General features: G+C 47.5%; 1 long non-coding RNA gene across 1 annotated transcript; it reads left to right on the top strand.

Moving 5' to 3' along the window:
* The first annotated feature begins 246 nt into the window (after positions 1 to 246).
* LOC149354596 (uncharacterized) lies at positions 247 to 5050 on the top strand. The gene is made up of 4 exons (XR_016291366.1): positions 247 to 553; positions 1967 to 2094; positions 3989 to 4211; positions 4779 to 5050. It is a non-coding gene; the product is annotated as an uncharacterized LOC149354596 (long non-coding RNA).
* The last annotated feature ends 22762 nt before the right edge of the window (positions 5051 to 27812 follow it).

Here is a 27812-nt window from a genome sequence, read left to right as displayed (position 1 = left end):
TAGAGTATAAGCATACAGGCTGTTGAAATGCCTCGTGAGACCAGTATTCAACACACCTATTGAGAAACCAATATACAGCATATGTACCTTGCGCCCGCGCCGCGGACTTGCTAACGCCGTTCAAATCGAGCGCGCAGGCTGGCAGGTCACGTGACAAGACGAACACATCCGGGCACCACGCGACCACGTGGGTCGTTCCGGCTAAAGTCCCTTTATGAGCTTTCTGATCTAGGGACTTTAGTTCCGGCGTGCTGCCGTTTGTGCTCGCCGCTCGCTCGTTGGGGCATGTTTTGTGTTGTATTTATTTCAAAATCGCTGCTTCAAACTCGTGTTTGGTTTGACTTGTGATCGTAGCTTTTGGCACCGCTGGCAGTACAATTTCCAGCCCTTCGTGTGCTTCGTGAAAAAGCGACCGCGCCGGGAACCCTGCTGGCTTTTCGTCATGACAGCACGTTGGACTTCACCGATGGAAGCTGCTGCGTCTTTTATCTACCTGAACCGCCTTACAAAAGAAGAAAGCGGTTACTGGAAGGCGTCGAGTCTTCGTTTTCAGGTAAGACCTGTAATAATGCGCAGGAATGCGCGCAATTTGCCACCACGCAAATTAACCACCTAGCACTAAGGCGAGAAGAAACGGAAGAGATGAGGCGCTGCCGCCATTGTGCACGGTTATTTCTGCGGTGGCAAAATGCACTCTACATTGAGTCACTATAACTAGCTGGCCTGTCTGTGTTCACAGTGTATCCGTTGCGACGCGAACGCCGTGAAAATAAGCTAAAATCATTGTTCGACGTGGTTGTGCACTGCTGCCTGCACGCATGTTTTTCGTCGCTCTCCGCTCGCAGCGGTTTGACGATAGTGCACGCAACTTGACCTGTTTAGCGTTGCATTATGTGCTGCGCGTACACGCGTCGATACAATTTCTTGAAGTGGCTTCGTAAGCTTTGAACACACCTATGCGAGACGATTAAACCTGCTGTCGAGCTCTAGGGGTATGCTGTGTTCGCTCTGCATTCAACGCAGCTAACCCATAGCTGCCCGCCTCGGTGGCCCATAGTGCGCGTCATTCGGTCTCTGGCGCTGCATACTGCGCTACGCGAGTACGCGTCAGGGCTCGGCATTTGATATACTCTGCTCGATACGACATCGAGTCGTGTTCGCTGCAGCGGACTGTGCGGCACCAGACCCGCCGCGGTGGCTCAGTGGTTGCGGCGCTCGGCTGCCGGACCCGATAGACGCGGGTTCGATACCGGCCGCGGCGGCCGAATTTTGATGGAGGCGAATTCTAGAGGCCTGTGTACTGTGCGATGTCAGGGCACGTTAAAGACCCCAGGTGGTCAAAATTTCCGGAGCCCTTCACTACGGCGTCCCTTATAGTTCGGGACGTTAAACCGCAATAAACCAAACCAAACCAAGCGATACGCGCTACTGGCCACTGTGGCGGGCGGTTAATCGCGTTGGAGTCAAAGGCAGACTGAATACGTCGTCCTCCAAGGCTGAACTGTCGGTGCAATCGCCTTGCAGTGGTGTCTTACAAGCTCAAAAAGCCACATCCAGTAACAGGCTGTATGAACGCGTATTCGCGTAAATAGAGGAGTGATGCGGCTTCCCCAATGAGAAAACTGCCTGTTCGATCATTAGTGTAGCCGTAAAGTGCTTTTAGTGGCAGGCGACCGTGAAGAAAAATCATTGTTAGATGTTGAAGAATAACCAGTCCAAAAATAGGCTCGAGCACTTTGCAGCCTTTTCTAACAGCCCTTTCAGATTAATTATTTCTGAAGAACCCTAAACAGTGCAGAGCTTATTGTGGATTCAAGTGTGAGCAAGGTAACTTTTGTCTGTTTAAACTTTGCTTTGTGTTTGTGTGAAACTGGCAGTACGAATTCTTACCCATTAACACAGTCATTGTGGGTACGTCATCTTCCATAGATTGCACAGGTGAAATTCAAATTATGATGTTATGCAGGTGAAGTGCCTGCTGTCCAATGGTGAAGAGGTCTGAAAAGAGCTGTCACTGAAAAGGATGTCTCCGCTGTCCAACTGTGGGGCTGTCTTCCTTGTCTGTGCCCGTTCAACGTGTATTGCAGAACACATGTAAGTACTGAGTTTTCTAAAGTGTGTTTTTCTAGAACTCTGTGTTGAGATCAGTGTGTTGCACCAGTGTGCTTTGAACCAGTGTTGACGGCATATGTTGGCATTTGCCTTTGAAATAGTATATGTGTGTTTCTTCTCAATAAGGTGTCATCCAATACTGCAACTTTGATTCTGGATTTGAAGTGGCGGGCTACAGAGCAGCATTTTAAGGCGATATTACAGCAGGAGGACAGCCTTGTTATCCTTCTACTGTAATACCTGTGTCACATAGCACTCCTCCTAAACAGTTGTAGCCGTAGGATAACTTTCATTCTTCTACTGTAACGCCAGTGTCACATGACACTCCTCAGAGACCCATTGTAAGAGGCTGCGCAAAAGAAACCAGGATGAAAGGGAAGACACGTATACCAAAGGACGAGCGCTGAAGTACCAACTGGTAGTTCAGCACTCGTCCAACTACCAGTTGGTAGTTCAGCGCTCGTCCTGTGGTATATGTGTCTTCCCTTTCATCCTGGTTTCTTTTGCGCTGCCTCTTACAATGATGCTTAACCGACTAGCCCACACAAAGTTATTGATCCTCAGAGACCTTTCCAGCGAAGGCATCTGATTTCACTTGAGGAGCAAAATATGAAAGGCATTAATAGTAATTTAACTGTAAACCTTAAGATTTTTGCCATTTCGGTGAGTATACTTGCTCTAATTCACATATATTTGTCTAGGAGATTGTAGCGACCTGGTTGACTCAGATTTTTGGCTTGCTACCTGATGGCATGGCTAAACAACTCGAAAAGAATAGGATATAAGACATGAATGCATGCTGCACTAACAACTGTTTACATTATCAGTTTTCCACATTATATGGGTTGCACTGTATATACTCAGAAATAGAAAGGAGCCAAGTACAAAGAAAAGCAAACCAAACAACAAAGAGGTAAAATGCGAAATGTTACCCTCTTTTTCTCATGCACTTAGCAGAAATGGTAATAGTGAAAAATAGCATAGCAATAAAGAAGCACTTGGCTTGTAACATGCGCACCTTTTTGGAAATACTAGAGTGTAGTGGTGCTTTTGCCATTCTAAGAAACTGGCTTGTCTGGCATGGCTCTGCATCTTGATGTGACTAATTGCATCATGTTTTGTTATGAAGGCTAGTGCGTTTTAGTGCTGGTTATTGCATTACTATTTCTACTTCCTCTGTCTACTAGTGAGTCGTCAGTGTGTGTTACACTTCCTTCTTTATCACATTTAAATTTTTTAGGTATTGCACATTTCAGTGTTGTGTCAAGGGCATGTGGAAAAGCTGGAATAACAGAATTGCTCTTAGCAAGCCCAGCCTCTTGTGTGATATACAGGCAGTGCTCCTACTGTTGCATACTATTTTTATTTTTGAATATTTGCTATTACACACACTAATCTGTGATTTTCATCAGCATGAAATCATTTTCCTAAATGATTTGTGCAGTTAACGTTATAAAAAGGCAAAGTACACAATTACCGTTTTCACTTCTTTCTTACATCGGAACCTACTACTATTGCATGACACCATCATTGTGAGGGTGTAAGTTTTGTGTTTATTTTAAACAACTACATGATTTCTGACTTGCATGCTTCAACAGGCATGAAAGCATATTACCATATGACACTATGCAATCAACAAATGCAATTCGATCTTGGCCGCGCCGGTGTAATGTCGATGGAGGCAAAATCTAGAGGCCCGTGTACTCTGCGATGTATGTTCACATTAAAGAACCCGAGGTGGCCAAAATTTCTGGAGCCCTTCACAGCGGTGTTCCTCAAAGCCTGAGTCGCTTTGACGTTAAACCCGCAATTAACGCCTCATTCCTGGCTGTGACTATAGCATAGAAATTTTATTCCTGTGTTCTGTTTCCTGCAGGTGCATTCATTTATTGCTTCGAGATTGAAAAGGCTGTGTACAAACTCTGGACGGAATCCAGAAGGATGCAGTATTTCTGAAGCGGGCCACCACAACTGTGTGGTGAAGAGAAGCAGTGGTACAGCGCAGCTTCATTGGCAGCTGCTCAGGAGAAGGATATTGGAAGGCAAGGAAAAGGCTCTACAGAAGACACTCACGCAAGTGAAAATGGATGCACTCACAGGTGATTACTGGTTTTAGCTGGATTTAGCACAGAAGTATATATTCACTCCGTCAGTGTATTCGAGAATTGCAACTCAGGATTTGTTAGTGGTTTATTAGGAAGCACAAAACAAAGGGTAATAACAAATGTATGGGATGGAAGCTAGTGACCAATTCACTGTAGGTATGTCATCATGTGAAGGTTTGTGTAGAAGAGGTTAATTGATGGCCATAGTTTGTAGCTCATGTGAGGGACAGTATAAATAGCTTAAATGGCGAGGTTCTGAGACCAATGGGGCAGTGCATGAGCAGAAAAACTAGCCAGGAGTTAACAAATTTTCATGAATGCTCAGCTGTCATGCTTTAGAAATAAGGCTGTTGGTATTTGGCAGCCATGTGCTGTGAAGCTCGGTATTTTAAAAGTGTTGAGGCCTAAGAGATCTGATTCAGTGTTGGCATTCATGGGTGCTGTCACATTAGCCATCCTCCTTTAATGCAAATAGCAGCATTTGCTAGTTGTCTTTGCAATGGGATCATTGTAGCAGTGTATATCATAATAAATATATAATTTTTCTCCCTTAATCTTCAGGCACTGTCGCTACACACAAATGGATTCAAGCTGCCATCAAGGCAATGAAAGATATTCGACTTTCTTGGAAAAGATGCACGCTATGATGCGAGGGGCCTCCAGTGCGACTCATTCGCTGCTTTTGTCTACTAATAAAGCTAAGGTTGCTCTTAGGCAAATGTGAGCATTTTTTTTTGTTCTTTCAATACATACTTGCTCTTCGTGCTTCTCAAGAACATGAATCATGTAATACTTATTTGCATGCTGCTACGTACATACTACCGTGCTCAAATTTGAGAGACCCCTGTGAGTTCTTGTCGAATTTTACCAAACTGCATGTGGGCGCCGCCTGACGAAGCAATCCTGTTGTCGAGACCGATGCCCATATGCAATATGGCACGTTTCAGCATACACTTGCATTGGTTTCTTAATTTTGCTCACGATAGTATGTCCAAACATTGAGCATCACTATGAACACATGTTAGGTAACAAATTTGTTTCTGGATGGTTCACCCTTCCTTTGACATCATCATCCCGGAATGCTACACCAACCGCACCAGGAAACAGTAAACCAAAGCACACCAGAGCTGGTATCAGCCGGCTGAGTCACACCAGATGAGAACACACTATGCCATGTCACAGAACTCATTTCTGAAAATCTGGTCTCGAAACACCAGGAAGGGTAATTCGCCAATTTTCTTTTGTGCGAGTGTATCGCAGTGTTGTGATTTTGAGATCACCACACGCACATAGCGGATGCACTATGTAGCTCGAAACACTGTGGCAAGGTAATAAACAACCAGTAAACTTTCGACTGGATGTATTTAGATCTTTTAATAAACAGTCAGTTAAATGTGAACTGCAGGTCAATTAAATAAAAATGCCAAGTAATAAACTGGCAATTAAATGTGAACTGCAGGTTTATAAACAGTCAGCTAAATATGTATTGCCAGTCAATAAAATCTCTATTTAGATCTATTGAGTTAAATTAATAAACTGCCAATTGGAATACGGTGGCCAATTTTAAATTGAAACTCAACACAAAAAAGTCTATAAACTGTCAATTAAACCACAAAAGAGTTCATAATAAACTGGCAATTAAATGTTAACTTAATATGAATTCAGTGTTAATTGACATGCAATTAAATGTGAACTGCAGGTATATAAACAGTCAGTTAAATATGTATTGCCAGTCAATAAAATCTCAATTTGGATCTATCGAGTTAAGTTAATAAACAGTCAATTGGAATACGGTGGCCAATTTTAAATTGAAACTCGACAAAAAAGTCTATAAGCTCTCAATTAAACCACAATACAATTTATTGCCGAGAGTCAATAAGTATTTAATTAAAACTGGGTAGAAATTTTTGTAAGGGTGAGCCTCAGAATTAAAAATATCTTCACGCAATATCGCTTATGTGTGTATATATATATATATATATATATATATATGCTAAGTTCAGAAACGCTTCATTTAGGTAAACATTTATTCCGAGTCGATTTATCGGACACAGCCTGTCCTCTCTCTAGACTGCAGTTACGCGGTTCTTGCTTCTCTTAAGGAGTTGGCATCTGTACAGGTGACCGACACATGAGCCACTAACAACATGCAAACGTTGCGGGAAAGATGAACGGCCCCCCAAAAAAAGAAAGGCGGGGGGGGGGGGGGGGGGCAGAATAAGCATAGTCGCCCGCCGGACATGTCTGTGGTCGCGAGGAGAAAAGACAGAAAAAAAGGGGGGAAATCAGGAGGGATGAACGGACGGTGGCCTGAGTCGCAACACAGAGGCAGCGAGTGAAGTGTATGGAAACCGAGGGTAGCCAACAGAGCGAATAGGTTAGAGATGCACTCGCATGTTGCCGACGCAAGCGAATAAACCAAAAAGAATAAAACAAATGTAAACAGGGCGGGATACTAATGCCATATGGAACACGCACGCACGCACGCAAGCACGCACGCACGCACACACGCGCACACACACGCAAGCGCACACACGCGCACGCGCGCGCGCACACACACACACACACGCACACACGCACGCACGCACGCACACACACACACACACACGCACGCACGCACCCCCCCCCCACACACACGAACACGCACGCACGCTCCCACACACACACCCACCCCCCCCACACACACACACACACAAACGCACGCACGCACGCACGCACACACACACATAGATTCAGAGTACATGAAGTACTTGTTTGCTTAAAAGAGTATACCGGGTGTTTTTTTTTGAAGGTCCAAAATTGTTAAGGAAAGGTAAATTCCTTTAGCTTTATTTTAACCCTTTGGGCTATACTGAGGGCTCCGGCGGACGCCAGGTAAGAGGCAAACTACTTTAATTAGTTCGCTGATTAACTGAACACTTTAATTAACTTTTATAATTTTTATTTCAGGGTATATGTTGTATTAGCAGAATTGGAGATCGTCTTCAAAACAGTCCCGCGCGCGTTACGAAGCGAGAAAAAGTCAACCTGGTAGGCAGCTTCACACTGTAGCACAGCGTCTGTGAGCACCTGTGACGTAGTTCGCTCCGCCCTGCGCTTTGTGTCAATGCGTTTTTGTTCCAACGCGTCATTCCGTGAGGCCGCGGAGCGAAGCGAAACAAGCAACGATAGCGCAGGCCGCCCGTCCGGGCTTCAGGTGATATCAGCCGTGTGACGCAAAGCGCAGGGCGGAGCGAACTACGTCAGAGGCGCTCACCACCGCTGAGTTACGGTGTGAAGATGCGTACCAGGGTGACTTTTTCGCGCCTTGTAAAGTGCGTGAGAAATTTTTAATTAAAATTGTTTTTTTTTCGCTTGGACTGTTTGGAGGACGATCTCCAATTGTGCGAATACAACAAAACCCATAAAATAAACATTAGAAAAGTTTACTAAGATGTTTAGTTAATGAGCAAACTAATTAACGCAGTTTTCCTCTTGCCTGGCGCCCGCCGTAGCCTCAAGTATAGCCCCAGTGCTAAAATAAATCTAAAGCAATTTACCTTTTTTTAAAAAGTTTGGACCTTCCAAAAAAAATCACCCGGTATAGAGAAGTATGTGCTTCTTTAAAGGAAACATTTTTATTTGACTCGAGTGTGAGTGACCGAGTCAAAAACTTTTTTAAGCTCTAGATTTGCTTTTCTTCTGCGGCTGTCAGAAGGCTTCGTCCATCTGCTTCTACAAAGGTCGGCTACCCGTAGTCTAGGGCTCCGCTGGAAACTGCTGCCAGTTGTGCTTGCCGCATCAGACCTTCTTGGTCGACTCGGCGATCGCTGGAGAGCACTTCCTCCCATTGCTCCGCACTCGGGTTTCTTATAACGGGTACTACGCTTACCCTCTGGCATGCCCACGTTATGCGGTACAGCGTGGGTGGTTCTTGGCACCAAGGGCATTTGTAAGTGTATTGTGTGGGATACAGTATGTTGAGTACGTGTAGGTTCGGGTACGAGCCCGTTTGTAGCTGCCTCCACGCGACAGTCTTCTCTGCTAAGGGAGTTGTGTGGTGGTGGATACCGCTTTCTGCAGCCCTTGTAATAGTTTAGTATCGCCGAATAATCTTGGGGTACAGGTTCGATCCCCTCGAGGTCGGCTACTTTGGATGCTCGGTAATAAGTGTACTCTCGAACTATCCTTTCCGCCTCTTGGTTCCCTGTTACTCCCGCGTGTCCCGGCGTCCATACTATCGTATGCCTGATTGGTTCTTCGTTTGGTTGTCGTTGTGTTATGTGGCCCCCAGAGCGGAGTATGCGGAGTGCTCTGTGCCCTATTCTGCCGCGTAGGTAGTTGCGGCATGCTGTTTGTGAGTCTGTAAGGATTTGACTCGACGTTTCGATCGGAGGACCGATCTTGTTCCAAGAGAGTTTTGAAAAAGTGCCTTCAAGGACGAATTCTGAAAAAGTTCCGTCCACCGATCAAAACGTCGAGTAAAAAAAAATGGTTCTTTTATATATATATATATATATATATATATATATATATATATATATATATATTCTTCTCTCATATTTATAACCAGCCCCTCATTCCCCTTCCCTTGTTTGCTTAATATATATATATATATATATATATATATATATATATATATATATTAAGCAAACAAGGGAAGGGGAATCAGGGGCTGGTTATAAATATGAGAGAAGCCAACAGCCACAGAAACCAAGGGGCACAGGGGATTTTCAATTTATCTTGTGTTGTTCAATTTAGAGTATTACTGAATATGTTATCGCTTAAAGCTAATTGATTAGAAAACCAGAAGAAAAAACAACCACATGTCTCCGGTGGGATCCGAACCTACGACATCCTGAGGTCGGAGGTGACACACCCTGTATGGAGAAAATCGCCCTTTCTCTGCAGGTAAATACACACATCTTCCTGGCTGCGCTCGTAGTCAGTTCTAGTAGAGGCCCGGTGCAACATAAATGTCTCAGAGAGAGAGAGACTATTCACACCGACATGGGTCTCGGGGCAGGGCCTCACCCAGAGGGAGGATCCCCCCCTTGCCGGCCCTCCTGCGCCGTGACTGCAGAGAAGGTCTCGGGGTAAGCCTCCTCCGCCAAGCGTAGGACGATCTTTCGTACATCCGGATTTGGGCTGCGGATGTAGGACTCCCAGGCAAATTGATCAAGGGGATCACTCTGTTTAGTTCCCGGAGATTCGGGGCATTGCCATATTAGATGATTTTGACTCATAGGTATGTTGTAGAGACTGCAAGCCTCCGGGTTGCCAGTAAGCTCTTTATGCAGAGTAACATGAAGGAAGAAGCGATTGGCCTGAATATTTCGCCAGGCCCTACATTCTGACAGTGTTAGGGACCTATCTGTTCATGGATAGATCCTTCGGCCTAGTTTGGGAGCCTCAGAGAGGTCCTTGTAGGTGATGAGGGGGTCTTTGTCTCCGGGTAGCGGGGTCTCTACAGTGACGAATATTACATAAAATGAATTTAGCTGGTTTTCCGGGACATACGTATGTAATTCTCGCCACACACTTTATAATCAAACTAACGAACACTGTCTTTGAGTATTAAATCCGACTAGCTGGTTCATGCTTGAGGGAAAGAAAAAATGAATTGTTTAATAGTACATTCAACATACACAGTCGATTCTCAATAAAATTACTGCGCACGCCCTGTAAACACGTTACTATAGTCACGTTGAAATAGTGCCCTCCATGCTGCTTGCAACGCGCTCTTGACTGCAATCGCTACGCAGATAAGTTACACGCCCTATTCGCTGCTTTCGAGGCGCTGCAAAGATGCGCACCAAGACAAATGACACAGATGGACATCTTCACGCCTGGGTGCACGCGGCGAGCATCTCGATCTCGCAAAGACGTATTCTACAAGCTCTTCGCTTTTTCTATTCAGCGCCCATTTGGTCCTCTGTCATTGGTGACTACGATATACCCACGACTTTCAAGCGTCTGTGGAAAGGGACCCAGCCATTAGCTGTTTGGCAACCGAACCTCACCATTTCATGCCCTTGGGTGTGATATGCAGCCAGTGGTGAGGTGCATCGTAGCGCTCTTTGAGCAGCAGGGGACTGAACCTGACCACTGGCCGCCATTGGCTTCTATATGCAGCTAATGGTGAGGTCCGGTCGCCATCCACCCAATTGCCTGGTCGCTTTCCAGAGAGGCTTGAATGCCGCGGGTATACCTGAATGACCAATGACCAAGTCCCAGATGGACGCGTATCACGTAGCAAGATAAATGAACAGAAAACGTGCAGCTCATAGAATATGGCCCCAGGTTCCACGCAAGCGCCGGCAGCAGGCGACACGATGTACGAGGTCTTTGGCCAAAGAAAAAAGACAGGCACAACTGGAGCGTTGGAAACCTAATAACCCTCAAAGTAGTCTCCTTGGGACTGCACACACTTCTCTAAGCGGTGCTGACATGAATGGAAGCATTCCGAAAAGGCCTCTTTCGGAATGGAGTCTGGCTCACCTATCGTAGCAGCCATAATGTCCTTAACACAGCCTTCCTCACGTTCCTCGGAGGCCATTTGAAGTGGGATACGACAGTGCTACTTGGAGATTTCTGTGAAATTCGTTGGTCTAACGGGCGTGCATTTTTCCCCGTGAGTGTAAATGCGTCCGATGCCGATATGGGCACACATGGCACTGGTCATGCTTCGCTATAAACTGACTCGTTGCCCAAAATTTCAGCGCATCCAGGCACCTTAGAAACCTTATAAATTGTAGGCCTCAGCTGGCGTTCTTAAAATGCGCAGATCAGACAATCATGCAGTCAAGGATCTTCCGCCTATCCACCTGCACATTTGGTATGCCCGCGGCAATGTAGTTTAATAATGAAGTCTGTTCGGTGCGTTTCGGAGACAATTTTGGTTAAAAAACGTGGCTATATAGTTGCTCAGAAACTACTTCTAAGAGTAGAATATCAAGGCCAGGCAGTGCTAATTTGTATCAATATAGATAAAATGAGAGAGACACCATTTGACGCATTATTGTATAATCTACAACTGAAAATTTCTCAAAGGAACCCTCTGGGCTCCATTATTGTCCCGGGCCTCTTCAGGAGCAGCACAAGGCCATCAGCAGGAACCTGCACGAACTGCATAAAGAAAAAAAACATATTAACGTTAGAGGTTTGACACACACGACACAGTTTCTGACTTGTACATTGTTCCATCATCAGTCTTAGAAAAGCGAATGATATGTGAAAACTATTTGATGCCTGTGCAATATTACATACAGCGACAGACGAGGTAATAACAATTCGGACAGGTTCCCAACAGAAAAGCTGCGTGCCTTTTCCTATGAGGCTCCACCTAGCTGCAATCCATCCCGGAAAAACAAACGTTTCGAACTACCGCAGACAGGCCAACGTGCGTAATCCGTGACGCAAAATTTGTGATGGATGACAACAATGTGATTATATTACGGCGAAAGCTTTTAATGCCTCATCATTGTAAGCACGAGTTGTCGACAGAAATGTCACGATTTTCAGTTGGTCGAAACGGTCGTGACAACGCAGTGCGCGAATTTCAAACGATGCCAATTGTACATTGGCTAGAAACCATGCAACCAATTAGAGGGATCGTATAGTAATGCTCCAAGTAAGTGGGACTAAGTTTAGTTAACTGCTTAATTACCCAATTAAGCCTAATTAACCTTTCTAGTCAGGCCATATAAATAAATACAACAGAGTAGGAAATTGGCCGAGTTCGGAAATCGAACCGCGGTCTTCGGAGTGCGAGACAAGCATGCTAACCACTCCGCCATGCCACCTCGATGGTTTGGAATGAACAAAGGCGCGTCTAGTGAATGCGGTGTCTTAGTTCACTCCCATCTTCCTTTCCCGTTACGGCGAGGTTTAGGTGTCCACCCAGATATGCGAGACAGACAGATTTCCTTTCCGCAAAAACCAATTTACCGACGAGCAAGGCGTACAACAGAACGGACGATGGCGTTCTATGAACTCCCTGGCGGCGTTGCAAGAGGCTGTTGCGTTTCACTCTTAGAGGCGAAGCCGAACATCTTAACAGGGCATCAGTGACACAAACAGCAACACCGTGCTTAAGGCTTTCGCCTCACCGCACTTTAGGTCAACAAAGTGCCCCCCTGAATTTTTGTGCAAATGCAGATGTGCCCAAAGATCGCCTAGACCAATGCAAGTGTTTTGACACCTAGGATGATGGTAAAAACATGTCTCCAAGACGTGTTACGTAGGTGAATTAGCGTTTTTATTGCGAAAGCAATACTGCTTGCACTTTTCTGCCATCGATGGAGGTTCATCCTTCGCTCCGGCGGGGCTGCGGCGCGCTACCACGCTACCGCGTGACGTCACGACAAGAGGAGAGCTGGGGGCCCAACTCGTCTCATCGATGGAGGCTCATCCTTCGCTCCGGCGCGGCTGCCGAGTGAGGGCAATCGCTAGACTGGGATAAAACGGGGCTGCGGCTGTGCCCCTCGCAGTGCTGTGCTATGTCGGAGGATGCATACAAGGCGAGGCTGGAACGGTGTGCCGCGGTCAAGCGACGGCGCCGTGCCAAAGAAACAGACGAAGAAAGGGAACAACGGTTGGCGAAGCAACGTGCGTATGCTGCAGAATGGGGAGCACGCCGATGTCATCACCGATGTACAGACCAAAAGCCATTTATTTACGGATCAACAAGGCGTGTTCATCGGAATAAATAAAGCACATTTAAAGTAGACCCATGTTGTGTCCAGAGTGAATCCATACGGGTAACCATATTAGCAGAACCAAGTCGAGACCAGAGTTGCACTATACGGGAAACCATGTCCAACTACCAGCAGAACTAAGCGCAGCCAGGTGTTATTGCTTTCGCAGTCAGCCAGGCTTAACCAAGCTAAGCCTTCAGCAAATTTTTTTTTTGCTTCTCGCGCTGTTTCGTTCGTTACGCAGTACCAACTATCCCGGAACCTAGCTCTTGTGTAACACCTGCAAAGAAAGTGCATGACGTATGCAGGTCCTCTTAAACATGTTCAGTGAGACTTACGCAAAGCTGCAGAGCAGATAGTGCGATAAAAAAAAGAAAACTTTGGTCGCATGGCTCAGCGGTATGTTATCCTGCTCCGAGAGCGATGGCATGCGGCTGATTAGTGGGTGTGGCTATCTTATTTCAGGGGACTAGATAAGAATCTTGATGAGCTATCGCTTCTAGAGGAAACCAGAGAACAGTCTGCAGGCGGAACTACTACGAAACTTGCATTGCGCACTGAGTCTTCACACCTGGGGCCGCGTTCTGCCAATTGTCCGTTTCAAAATGGCCATTTCGCAGCCGTCTTGCCTTCTGTAATCGGTATCTCAAGTTATATCTGCGTCTTTCAAATCTCCTTTGAAAGCTACCCAGCTGCTAGCTGGAAGGCGACCGGACCTCACCACTGGATTAAAATCGGAGCCAATGGCAGCCAGTGGTTCGGTCCGAACATCTGCTCTTTACAGAGCGCTCTGCTGTAGCATACCAGTGGCTGCTGATCGCAGTCAATGCCAGCCAATGGTGAGGCCCGGTCGCCAACCACCCAATGGCCGCGTCGCTTTCCGCAGACACTTGAAGGCCGCGGATATATCTAAGTGACCAATGACGTTGGATCAGACGGACGCGAAATGGCTGTCTTACAACAGACAGCTTCCGGAACACGGCCCAAGATGTAGCTTTGGAGTTTATAGATGCATTCTAAGGCTTTATATTTAGCTACAAAGCACACAACTCCCATTCCTTCTCATTCATTCAATGCCATGGTAACCAATATTTCATATCCCATATGTTAGCGGAACCTTTGCGGTGTCCTTGGTCATGACCACATAGCATTAAGGGTCGCTCCCTTCAGCTGAAAAGCCGATAACGTGAAAAATAAATTCTAGAGAAAGTAATTGCGTTTAACGTGTGCATGCCTTTCGTCGCATAGTACCGGACGCCGACAGCTCGCCGTGAATGGTGGCACGTCCATGCAGAAGATGCATCGCTCTGATCTGACTACGCTGGAAACGCTACCACTGAGAGGTTGCGGCACTATGCCACCCTACAGAAATGGCGCAGATATGCTAAGCGTTGGCCACGGAAGGGGCGAAAACGTTACCACAGCGATTACTTACACCGCAAAAGCAAAATTCAAATGAACATAAGCGATCACCGCGCTTCTACTCTGCCAGACGCCGCCTGCCAGCGCCCCTGGTTTTCCGGCATGGCCGTCGCCCCACTAGCACGGTTTCGCTCGATGCAGCGTGCTTCACAATGAATCCTCAGGAGGAGGCGTTTTCGAGCAAGCGGCGACTATTATAAAAGGATTTATCCTAATTCCCGTTTACAAAATCTGAATTCTCTTAGAATAAAATGATCTCCGCAAAGCCCTCGTCGGCAGCGAATTTGCAGAGGATAAGACGGACAGACCAGAGCCGCCGAGCGCCGGCCACCACGGGTCGCAGGCGCAAAGCACTACCCGAAGAAAATATCGACGACGGGCTCTAGTTGAAACATCCTGTTAGCGCTGTCGATTTCAACAAAACCAACTACGCTTTAGTGCTGAATGGCATCGCTGTACACACATGTCTCCGCGTTGATCCTATAATCGGAATAGTATAGACGTGACCACCGGGCATGCAGGAGACTTCCCTGGGAGCCTCTTTTTTTGCTCGAATCCACCCGGTCCCAATGTGTTAAAAATTTTCAGTTCTTTATCTATACATAGGGTCCACCAGGCGCACATCAATTCGTCTTATAATACCAGTCAATTCACAATCGGGGTGCGCAAATGTGCGGTTTAAGGCGGAAGCCTTTAATGCCTCGTCGTTGTAAGCAGGAGTTGTCGAAAGAAATGCCAGGCTTTTCAATTCATCGAAATGGTCGTGACGTCACAGTGCGGGAATTTCAAACGGGCCAATTGTACTTTGGCTAGTAACCATGCAACCAATTAAAAGAATGGTATAGTGATACTCCAAGAGAGTGGGACTGAGGTTATATAGCTAATTGATTTAATTGATCAAGTCGCCTAGTTAACCTTTCTAGTCAGACCAGATAAATGAATAATACCGAGTAGGAAATTGGTCGATTTGGGGAATCGAACCAGGGCCTCCGGAGTGCGAGACGAGCACGCTACCACTACGCCATGCCAGCTCGATGGTTTGGAGTGAACAAAGGCGCGTCTAGTAAATACGGTCTCATCGTTCACTTCCATATTTCTACCTTCCCGTTACGGCGAGGTTCAATGTCCACCGAGATATGCGAGACAGATACATTTCCTTTCTTCAAACACAAATTTTAAGGCGGAAGCCTTTAATGCCTCATCGTTGTAGGCATGAGTTGTCGATAAAAATATCACGCTTTTAAATTCGACGAAATGGTCGTGACGTCACAGTGCGCAAATTTCAAACCGGGCCAATTGTAGTTTGGCTAGTAACCATGCAGCCAAATAAAGGGATGGTATAGGAATGCTTCAAGTAAGTGGGACGAAGTTAATTAACCAATCAGCCTAATTAACCTTTCTACTCAGACCAGATCAATAAATAAAACCTGATAGAAATTAGTGGAGTTGGGGAATCGCACCAGGGTCCCCAGAGTGCGAGACAAGCACAACTCCGCCATGCAACCTCGATGGTTCGGAATGAACACAGGCGCGTCAAATGAATACGGTGCCTTCGTTCTCTCCCATATTCCTCTCTTCCCTTACAGCGAGGTTCAGGTGTCTATTGAGATATTCTAGAGAGAGGGATGCATTTCCTTTCCTCAAAAACAGATTTACCGAAGAGCAAGGCGTAGAGCCGAACGGGCGATGGCGTTCTCTGGACTCCCTGGCAGCGTTGCAAGAGCGCTGTCGCGTTCCACTCTTACAGGCGAAGCTTAACATTTTAACCACACATCAGTGACACAGCAGCACCGCGCTTAAAGCTTCCGACTCATCGCACTTTGGGTCACCAAAGCGCCACCTGAAATTTTTTACTGTAGCCTAAATAACTGAGAAGACAAATGTCATATTCGTGTTAGGGCCGGCCCCAATAACTCGCATGCCGCTTCATCATGAAATTTCGTAGCGTAATATGTCGAACCTTTTCAATACAGTCAAGCCTGGATATATCTAATCCAGACATTTTAACTTACTCGCAGTATCGAACCACAGAAAATAATTCCCTAGAAAATTCTCTGTAAATGCGTAGGAAAGTCACGTAGTATATAGAGTGCAACTTCAGGAAGCAAATGTCGTTCATATACACGAAACGGCGCGCAGCATCCCTCCAAGGGCCACATCTCCTAAGGACGCTCTTCCATCACTTTATGAGCGCTTAACCGGGCTGGTGGCGCGGTCTTGGGCACGTTGTGGCACCCATAGTACTGTGAAACTGCGTTAAGAGGTAACGTGCTGTGTGCTTAAGGGGTCTCTGGTGTGCGGCCTTAAAATGCGAAAATGAATGGCGATAAAGTCGGTTCTTGCAAAATCCCATTTTAGTAAGCTTAAACAATCAACCTCAAGCTGCTCAAAAAACACCAGCTGATAATATCAATCTAATGACACAAAAAAAACTGAGGCGCCCCCACGTCAAAAGAAAAAAAAAACGATCGAGGATAGCGAGACGAAGGCTACGTGCGCGCCCTGCTCGGTCAGCTCCTTCTCGTCCCATCGCGGCCATTTTCGAAAGTACGACAGCTCGTATATTCCACCACATTGTGATTGCTTGGGCACCTTGTGCGCCGCAAAACGCCGTGCAATGGTCAACTGGCTCGTCAGGCAGCCAATTCATTCGCCTCGGCTGCGCGCATATTCTTACATCGTGGCTTAGGATAAACGCAGCGGTCTTGCTTCCCCGGGTTCCACTCTCACGCAAGTTGCGCTGGGTTTCCTGGTCGACCGCGTCGCCTGCTTCGTTCGCGTTTTTCCCTACGTTATATCGCGGGCTTTTTCATCGCAGCGCTGGCTCAGCTCGGTTTATTTTATGCGAAGCATACTACTATAGCCCAACCCAGCTCCTCGAGCGCGGCGGTATCGCTACCATTGACCTTTCGTGACCTCCATGTCATACCACGTGATGCGTGACGTCACAGAAGATGAAAAACGGGGGCCCAACTCGCGCCGTCGCGCGCGGCGTCGCGACCAAGGAGGACCACGTGATGCGTGACATAACGACATAGGAGAAACGGGGCCCCAGCTCGCGCCGTCGCGCGAGGCGTCGCGACCAATGCGTTTCCTGCTTCTGCCGCTAGGTGCGCTGTAGTGAACACGTGATGCTGGAGCGGCGGTATACAAGGGGGTGCGCCTGCCTCCGCTAGGCGTACACGGGATAGATATGCCTCCTGGAGACAGGGCTGCTCGTTGGAATGAGAAGCAAGAGTTGCGGCGTGCTACAGAGACTGATGAAGAGCGTGAAGAACGTCTAGCCAAGCGGCGTGCTCGATATGCGGCTCGGCGACAACGTTCTGAAGTGAATGAGGAATTTGTAGGTGATGTTTCGACTAGTGTGGTCAGTGAGTCTGACAGCACTTCTACCAGTTAGTTGCATTTGTGCCCGCAACCGCGCCAGCGTCTTTGCGCCTGGCGTGTATGCGGTCAAGATGCCTCCAAACGCTGCTTAACATGCTTCGCATCCACTGGGCTTAACCTTGATAAGCCTCCAATTTTTTTTTTGTTTTTTACGGCTTCTTTGGTTTCCTAAGTCGCGTACTTTTGTGAGTAGGAAGGTATTGATGCCGGGGCCTAGGAGACGCTCTACTGAAGACTTGCGGTGCGTCGAGGCTGGTTCACATGCAACAGCCTGAGCGATTGAGTGGCGTGTCGCAGCGACAGTTTCCAACATGTTCGTACTTCGCCGCTTGCCGCCACGACGACTCAAAACAGGTTTTTGCGCCGGGACGGCACGACTCGCTAGCATACTGGCTTGCACGTGTAACAGGCTTCATGCATAAGGGGAGAGAGAGAGCGCCGTACTCAGCACCGAAAGAAGCATGGTACAAAGAAAGGATATTCGATACCTCTGCTAGTGCCGCCTGCCAAAACGGCTTATCAGTCCCATCTAATAATGGATTATATAATAAATTATTGCCATTGCCTTCATTAGATTTCAACGCGAAAATTTTGGGGGAATTCGTAATTGCGTACTATTTTAGACTCAGTCTCTAATATGTTCACTTTTAGTTGAGAGATTCAGAGTACAGTTTTGAAAATGAGAAGAGGAGGTCATTTACAATGGGAAATGTCGTGTTTTGAATAGCCCGCATTTTTTCCCCTTTCGGTTCAAGCGGTGACACTGTTCCGCAGGACGGCGCCACTGCGTTTGGAATTGAAGCCCTAGAAAATGGCTACTGGACACAGGATGCTCGGAATACGAGCGAGTCTTCGCGTCTGGCAGAAAAACAAGGTTTACTCTTTCCACTGCTTGGCTTGAAGAACGGTGTTCGTGCGTTGGCGGACCCGAGACGCCAAACGCGTGTGGAAATATCTGTGTCTTCACTACGGTTCGTGAAAGTGGCGCTTCAGCAGTTCTGACATTGCCTTGTTTTTGTAATGTTTAATTTCTTCGGAGAGGGCAAGCAGAGCAGTGATTAGTAAAAAGCGAGAAATTGTAGCCAAATGAAGGGAATGCGCGCCGGAAAGAGAACGAGGCCATTGCTTTGCGGTGACCCAAACAGACGTTCCGATCCGATCGTGACTCAGAGGCTGACGGTCACCCGGCTTGGTGCCGATTCCGGACTCAGAGTGGGAGGCAGAAACCTCGCTTAATAACGGGTTCCAGCCTTATTCTGGCCTGATTCCACAGTGTTAAACTTCTAGTTTGTATGTTAGACTCTTGAATAGTCGGAGGCTTAAGGGGATCCCGCTTGGTGCGCACTCCGGCCTGCTTGAGAGTTTATAGCTTTTCCTGGGCACACCTGCTGACCGCTTGGTAACATAATGTAAATAAACCGGCACACTTGAAGAAAGTGTTATTCTCTCTGCTCGTCGCAACGAGGCGCTTAGTCAGCAGACAAGAGGGAACATCGTAACATCATTTAACCTCACTATTTGTTAAAAGTTAAGAAAGTATTGCCCCCTCTGCTCTGGCAACGAGTCGATGGGTCAGCAATGAACGGGAAAAACATGGTTGCATCACCTAACCTTTCTACTTGTTAGGGCGAATTTATTCGAACAAGACTCCCTTCCAATGACACTGATATGAGCTCTGTTGCCGAGCCACACACAGATCCCTTTTAAAAGACCGAATGGAGATAACTATTGCATAACCAGCGGCGTCGGCGAAGCGGCGCAATCATGATCACTAGGAGAGACTCTCCATCCGCGCCGCGATGGGTCCATCCAGACACAGCCACCCAATCATCAACAATCGTCTTAAACGCGTTGGTTCAAGCAGACATGGACAAATTTATATCAAGACGTCGAAATGATTGCCACGCGTACCCACAGATTTTCTCATCAACGCGAACTTTTACACAAAACTTTTACGCCGGGTTGCTCCCGACGCAAGTTTTCGATTGTAAAGTGTGGGGGGCGGTTTTAGGACCCTAGTTCCCTTTTGGCCGTTTCTTGTGTTTTTCTTTTCCCTTAAACTATAGCTATGGCTGTTGGTGCACGGTTCTTTTGTGTGTTTTATTTAGAGCAAGGGCACGGCTAAGGAGAAGGCATGCGGCTCCCTGCCTTTAGTGTTCGCGCCCTGTACCCTCTGACTGCACACACTACTTCTTCCACGGGAACCTTCGCCCTAAGGAGTAGCGCTCTAAAACGGGAATCTTGAAGGGGCTGCACAGACAACAAACGTTAGCCCGGAGTTCTGTTAGGGCCTCCACCCTCGCACTTTCACCATGCATCTTGCCCTCGTCTTCCACACCTCATGATGTCTTCCGTCCCTCACCCTCGTCCTCACGAATTTTCACGCGTCGTGGTTAGTACAAAAATGACTTGGGGCATATTTATGGTTGTCTTAGCTCATATCGCACGCCTTTTCTGTTTAGCATTCTCTTCTGTTAAGCCAATAAGCTGCCCTCGCGACATAGAGGAACGGGAAAAAAGCAAATGTTCCTCCCCGCTGCTTTACGGTAAGCAACACCAAAGTGTTCTTCTCCGCAGTGAATTCCTTCGTTACGAGCTACATGCGACCGGCAGTTAAAATTGGACGCAGAATGAAGGCACCCACTGAATGTTACTCACTTAAAGCGTCGCAGAGGATCGCCGCAGCTACACCGAAAATTCCTGTCCGGATAGCACTGCGGCGGGATGGGTCCTCGATACCTTTATGGGGGCCAGCATAGTGGTGGTGGCGTTCGGCACCGTCGACGTCGTTACTGAAGCTGTCTCAGCCAACGTGGAGATGCGTGCAGCGCAGAACTGGCGTTTCACCCCAGGCAAGACGGCGGGACAGGCATTGGTCGCTTTCTGCAGCAAAAAAAATAGAAAATATAAGAGTGGCCCATATTGACCCTCTACCGCAAACAGACTAATGGAACGGCCCCATATGGCCGTTCGGGGGAAAGAGCGAGTGAAGCTCGCCCGTGCCGAAATTATGCGCCACTCACATTCGGCGAGCCATGTCGCCGAATGTACTTTCCCATGTACTTTTCAAGCAGGTTTTTTTACGTACGCAAGTTCGCCGCGGAGATAGATTGCGCTCGCTCTTCTCCTCAAATACCGCCGTGTGAATGAGGGATAACGTCGTGCTCTTAGTTACATAATGGTACCGGTCATTGAGTGGGATTGTTTCAGAATGCGCTCGCTCTTCTCCTCAAATACCGCCGTGTGAGTGAGGGATAACGTCGTCCTCTTAGTTACATAATGGTACCGGTCATTGTGTGGGATTGTTTCAGAATGCGCTCGCTCTTCTCCTCAAATACCGCCGTGTGAATGAGGGATAACGTCGTGCTCTTAGTTACATAATGGTACCGGCCATTGAGGAGGATTTTTTCAGAATGAAAAGTCAAGTAATGGGGTTTGAGGTAATTCCCGTCACTCCCTGCCGGCAAAAGGTTGTTGTTTCAAGGGCAAAAGTGCAATTGAACCCAAGAGGGCGTAAGGCAGCCAGCTTGCCGGTCACATTCATTAATCTGGTGTATTGGCAAGTGACCACCACGGCGGTGGCATCTATTCCCCAAACTCAGCTAAGATGCTTTTGGAAAATACATCACCGTGACGGCAGCTGGGATGTCGGCTGACACCTCTGCCGGGATGGGTGCACACCCGTGTTTCTGCTGCTTGCGACATTCGCGTTCCTTGTAGTGGAGTGGCGTGCTGCCTTCCGTCACCAGCGCCGAGTGCCCCGCGCTTGCGGCACCTGAACCACAGAGAAGAAGGGCGCTTGGCGAGCTCGGAGACCAGCGGCCGCCAAGATGAACCCGGCGCTCTAGTCGCGGTGTGACCGCCCCTGGCGTTGCCGCAGCCGGCTTGTGCAGTGACGGCCAGCCATCCACGTTGCACTCAGAAGCATCTGCACCACCGCCGCGTTTGCGAGACATGGGGTGAACGAACATTGGAAGGCCGTGGCGTACAACGTGGGCACGTCTCTTCGACAAAAGAGCCTTTGGCCTGAATCGAACTACCGGAATGGAACAGCGCATGCAACGAACAGCACGAGGGAATCCTCTTTATCTTCTGCTTCGTGCTCTCTATGGCGCGTGTGCAAGAAACAATGCCGGCAATAGGTGGCACGTCTAGGAATATGCAACAAATTTTGTGCACGCCACACCTTGAGAAAAACTGACGGAAACGAAAAAATAAACAAAACAGAAAAGCGGTCACGTTGACGCAAGTGTTAAAGCCAAAACCCCTTTATCATCCCAATGAATCGGTAACTTCATTTGAGGACGGACGTTTCGTGAGTAACTTTTAGGTTTGGTTTGGTTTATGGGGTTTAACGTCCCAAAGCGGCTAAGGCTATGAGAGACGCCGTAATGGAGGGCTCCGGAAATTTCGACCACCTGGGGTTCTTTAACGTGCACTGACATCGCACAGTACACGGGCCTCTAGAATTTCTCCTCCAAGGAAATTCTAGCCGCCGCGGCCGGGATCGAACCCGCGTCTTTTGGGTCAGCAGCCGAGCACCATAACCACTGAGCCACCGCGGAGGCTTGGAGTGCGTTTTAAACGGCCGCTTGATTCGTTGAATGTAGTTCCTATTGGGGGTCCTCAAGGCGTTAATAGCGCGCACCCACTGCGCTGGATTAGCTATGAGTTAGGCGGCGACTGAAAGATGCTCAAAAACGTTTTTCGAACAAGGAAAAACATTACAAAATAAGTAATTGCAGGAATGCATATTCGGTGATTTAAATTTAGAACGAATCAGAAGCTGTTAGATTGGCGACTCAAATGGGAATCGGCTATACGCACTGTGTTCATGATTTTTGGATTGGAGTAACAAGTGAGACAAGATTAGCGGGTCATCTAGAATAACAAGTACGGCGTATTGCTTTCGGCGACGACCTAACAGTATGCCGCTCTTGAGGTCGGTATTTGCCAACCATATAGATCACCTTAGCCTCAAATCTATTTGGCAAGCATTCTACAACGAATTATCTGAAATGATTGACTAGATTAGGTCATGCAAACCCCTTTTAATTAACTTTACGAGATTCCAAGTGAAAGAAATCGGCCTTATATTGTTGCGTGACGGCCAGAAGAGGAATGAGACGGGTCGACAGATGGCTATGAGATGATTTAATGCTGGCGGGCCTAGCGCGAGCACTCCGTTCCGCGCCACTGCCAGCTTCGCCTTCTTCATCACGCTACCTGGGGCCACGGAGCGATCGGGACGATCGCTCACTGGCCCGAACAGAAGCGCGAAATCGTGATGGGCTTCAGATGATGGTGGGACAGGAAGGAAAAAGTGGTGAGGTGCTAGCCGCTCCGATGAAGGAGAAGGCTGAGCGATTCCTAGTCCGCGAAGCTTCAGGGCCGTATGTCACCAGGAGCCGACGGCCGAGACCCAGGATGCGCCGAACGGCATGGGCAGGGGAACGGTCTCGTCACTTGCGGACAGCGTCTTGTGTCGGTGGGGTCGGCGATTCGGGTCCCTGCACCAAATTCAGATCATCATGTAGAGTGGTCTGGGCGGTGGACGGGGTGCGGGAACAACGGCGAGATTCGTTCGGGTCTGGAAGGCTGGTGAAGAGCCGGGCGACGCGGGTTGTGTTGACTCTACCCCTCCCCCCCCCCCCCCCCTTTGTGTGTTCCCGCCACAGCCGTCTTCACTTAAGCCTTTCACAGAACAGAAGCAGTGCGGGGTTCTTCTACAGTGGTGCTTCTCCGAGTACGCGGCCCTCTGCCACCACCTGGAAAGAAAGCCGGCACCCGATACAACGGACGGGGCCACCGTCTAGATTCCTTCCTTCTATGTGCCTCCACTGCGGCGTCACTGCCACCCCTATTTCCCCGACTTAAAGGCCCACTTGACCGAAATTTTGAAAACCGTTAAAAGGTTGTTTTTTCATAGTACACCCCCGTATTATGCTACCCACAATACATTGCATTACGGCACGCAAAAATCAGAGCTTTCAATACCGAAACTGGAAAAACGGGCGCCATTGCCGCCCGCCGGAAGTGACGAATATTTGAGACTGGAGTTGGGAAAGGTTCGGAGCGTCTGCTCGTTGAGGCTCGTGCAAAGCGCTGGTATCGGTAGCGCGTGCAGGACTTTTTGCAATAAATACTGGTTTTGTATGAAAACACACATCTTATATCAGATGAACCCTCCCAGAAAAAGTTTTAAACATGCTTTATTTGCTGTAGTAGACTAGAAAACTCCTCGCTCAACCTCAGCGAAGATGATCGCGCCGCAATGACAGTGAGCGTTGTTTGCCTGGCAGTATTCGATTACAGCTTGTGCAAAGTTCGGACACCTCGAAAGAAGGAGGCATATTGAAATGGAGGCCAAGTAGAAAAAAATTCAGGTATAGCAATCAGCTTTTTTTAGCGGGCACGCGCGTGCTAACAGCAGATGTGCGCTGTGATAAAAAAAAATTATAAAAAAATGACCTGCCGTCTCCTTTTCCCTATCATTTTTCTCCCCCGTCGATAGGTATTCCGGCCTGCGCATAGGAATTTGGAAAAGGTGCCGTGAACCCGAAGTAAATCAATAAAAACAGCTGGATGTCTAAAAATGGAGCTCTAGAGAATTAAGCGCTGTGTGAAGCGAAAGAATATGCCAGAAGCATAATTTATGTTCCAAAATAAATGTATATTTTTCTCTTCGAGGACAGTAGCATCAGTGCGGTGCCGATGGTGGTCTGCATATTTGCGTGCCTCGGTTGGGCAAACCACAGCGCTTTGCAAAATTCATGCCGGTTCAAATGATCAAAGGCCTATGTGATGCGTTCATTACTGTATTTACCTAGAATCACTTAAAGCCCGTGTACTGCAGTGACGGAAAAGTTTTTCTAATCTTTTCAAACCACACAGCTGGACAGAACGACGTGGTTGTCGGACCCCAGTTGACCGTGTACGCCTACCACGCAGATTGTCGGTAGGATGTGTATCTGTATCGACTGAGTAATAATGCAGAACTTATAATCGAAATAACGTGTTATCTTTTTTTGAAAGTATTATCATTCAAATAACATGCGTTCAGGTCTCTGAGGTCTTGGAGACGGGCCTCGGATGATAATGCTGAAGCTTCCTGTAATCGACCTCAAGTATGAACGGCGTGAGGCAGCAAGAAATTCGTCGTTTTTAGTAATGCTGGTGTGGCCTTCCAGGATTCTCAGCCCGGCCTGCGAATCTTCAAGGAAGCAGATACACTCGGCGCACGACGGCATTATTGCGCACTGGGCAGAGCTGTACCTGCAATAAACGCGTGCATGTTGATTCCTTTTCAGACGAAGCAGACCTCTCCCTAGACTTGTGCCTGGTGTAAACAACGTGACTTCAAAAGGGCGTTGCTCGATGAGGAAGGCCGTACACTTTAGCTTCTGAACCTTCTAAGGTAGCTTGTGACAAGCGGTCCCCTGTCCTCTTTATTCTACCGGTTAGAGACGCCTCGAAGCCTTTCTTCTCCCACTTATAACCTCGGTTCGTGGCATGCTTTGCCGATCGGGTAGAAACACGTACGTGCTTTATGCAAGACGTAGAGCCGGAGAGGTCTATTGACAAAGCCCTATCCACAAAAGGGGTTAGCGCGAGGGAGAAGCGTCAAGCGCCCACCATTATCTTTTTTGAAGAAGATACGGGAATACACGTTAATACCTGAGCTCCAAAAGGTTGACATCAGCTTTTGAGATCAGGTGGGAAGGGCAGTGGACAAGTGATATACAGTGTGCTTTCAGCATTCCTCGTATTCCTTTCTGCGGCCATGCACTTCGTCGACGTGATGCCAGCAGTTCATGTTTCTTGAAGTCCATCGAGATTCGCGGTAAAAACAACCAGAAACGCGCCAGAAGGAGGGCTTACAAGGGGCGTTCACCCACTTCAGAACGCCTGGAACTGGCGAGCCGCACTGCTGGTGTCTCAATGGTGCGTCATTTCCGGTCAGGTTTGTTAGTGGTCCAGCACACCGCTAGGGGACTGCGTCGTCTGCTACGTTGTTTTCTGAACGCTTCTATCTAAAATACTAGAGGCTTCACAGTCCTAATATTAAAAATAAAATATTGTTCATAACATGCACACTATATCGAGCGCAAAATTAGCCGAAGTAAACTTTCGATCGAGTACGCCTTTAAGAGGTTTTCCCTATTCAGCATCCAACCCAGCAGTAATGACCCTGCGACCATGTATGTACCACCGCCAAGGAGACATCACCCAACGCCTGGCGCCACGCACGGAGACGAGCGGCTCTCAATGATCCGCGTTTCGCTCTTTTGTCGACGGCACGGGTGGCGCCGGTACCGATGGTGGCGGGGACCCGTAGTAAAAGCTGCCGTTTGACAGCTTGACAAGGCCACGGGCCCCCACTTTGACAGCAATGCAGTGGTTTGGCTTTTCACACACACAAAAAAAAATACAGATAACTAAGGGAAAAAAATACATATAGCAAAGCTCTTATCAGGTTACAGTGGTCAGCATAAAATCAACAGCATTGTCCTGGCTGGAAAGAAAACTTACAATGATGGTGAAAGAAAGAAGAATTAGGTAATGAAATCACAGAAAAAAAAGGTTAGGTGTAGTGTAAAAAATACTCGAACAGTTTGTGGCGTGTAGTATTTTGGAGATCAATATCGTTTTGTGCGAGTTTGTTAAGAAGTCGCGGTAGTTTATTTTCTAATGTTTGATTACCATAGAAAGTTCTGTATGTTTTTACGTTCCATTGCGCTATATTTCTTGTGCTGTACATTGCATCTCGTTTTTCTAGACCAGCCAATTTGAATAGAAAAGATATATTGTTCAACACCTCGTTTTTCACGCACTTGTTCAGAGGATAGTCATAAAGCTTAGTAATTGGAAGTAAGTTATACTTTAAGAAAAGTGCGGCCGTATGGTAGGTATGCGAAACGTTTTCAGCAATTCTTAAAAATTTTTTCTGTGACAAGTGTAGTTTCTGAAGATTGCCTGCTGTTGTTGCACCCCAGGTTAAATGGCAATAGCTGAAATGAGATTGGATCAATGAATTATATAGCATTAGCATTACATTTTATTATTACAAAGAAGACCAATAATACGTGAACATTTATTTACTACGAAGCTAACGTGACATGGGACCCCCTGGCCGGCTTCCTGAAGGGTCATCAGCTGAGAGCAGCGTTTGATTAAATGCGCGTCTAGTTGTGGGTGAGGAGGTGACCTGAGGAAAGGACACGTTCGGGAGATTTATCCCACTGACCCAGCCGAGGAAGACGATGGAGTCGAGAGCGCCGTTAATGATTACCCGACTTCAGGAGGCTGGTAAAGCCAGCCAGTGAGCGTCGTTGCCTTCATCCATAGGCGGTGCCAAAGACCGAGTCCCTGTGATTGTACGTAAAAGGCGAGAATACAATGGAAGGGGCTATTTAAAGCACCACAGGAAGCACAAACAGTTGGCCCAATACTGGGAAAGTTAGCTATGTCTGGCCCTATATAGGACCAGTGCTGACTTCATTTCCCCCATATTGGCATTGCCACTCAATATCCTATCCAACAATAGCCCTACGTACCCGCTGTTCTCCCCATATTGGCTATGCCCTATATATCATCTCCAACGATGGCCCTACTTGCGCGCTGTAGCCCCCATATTGGCAATGCCGATTCATTACACCTGCAATGATGGCCCTACTTGTCCACTGTAGCCCCCATAATGGCAATGCCACATCACTACACTTCCAACGATGGCCCCTACTTCTCTGCTCTTATCCCCATATGGGCAGTGCCACCTCTTTGCACCTACAATGATGGCCCTACTTGCATACTATTTTCCTTGCATTGGCAATGCAACTCCGCCATGTCAAATCCCATGATCTCCCTGTTTTTTTTTCAATGAGAATTTTCCTCAAACATTCGCTTTGTTTATATTCGCGCATGATTGGTTTTTGCAATAGTTGCCTTGTTTCATGAACAACAACAGCGTCAAACATTGACGTGAACTTACTGAAAACAGTAGTGTAAACAAGGCAAGCGATCAAAAAATGAGGAATGGTAAGGTGCTTTCCCCAACGCCACAATTTTGAAAAACGGCGTATTTTGTCATTGTGGTATATGGTGTAGGGGT

The sequence above is a fragment of the Amblyomma mixtum genome, chromosome 3 (assembly GCF_055824585.1).
Source record: "Amblyomma mixtum isolate Tamu chromosome 3, ASM5582458v1, whole genome shotgun sequence".
NCBI lineage: Eukaryota > Metazoa > Arthropoda > Arachnida > Ixodida > Ixodidae > Amblyomma > Amblyomma mixtum.
The sequence above is the reverse complement of the archived record's forward strand: the minus strand, read 5'-3'. Positions and strand labels throughout refer to the sequence as shown.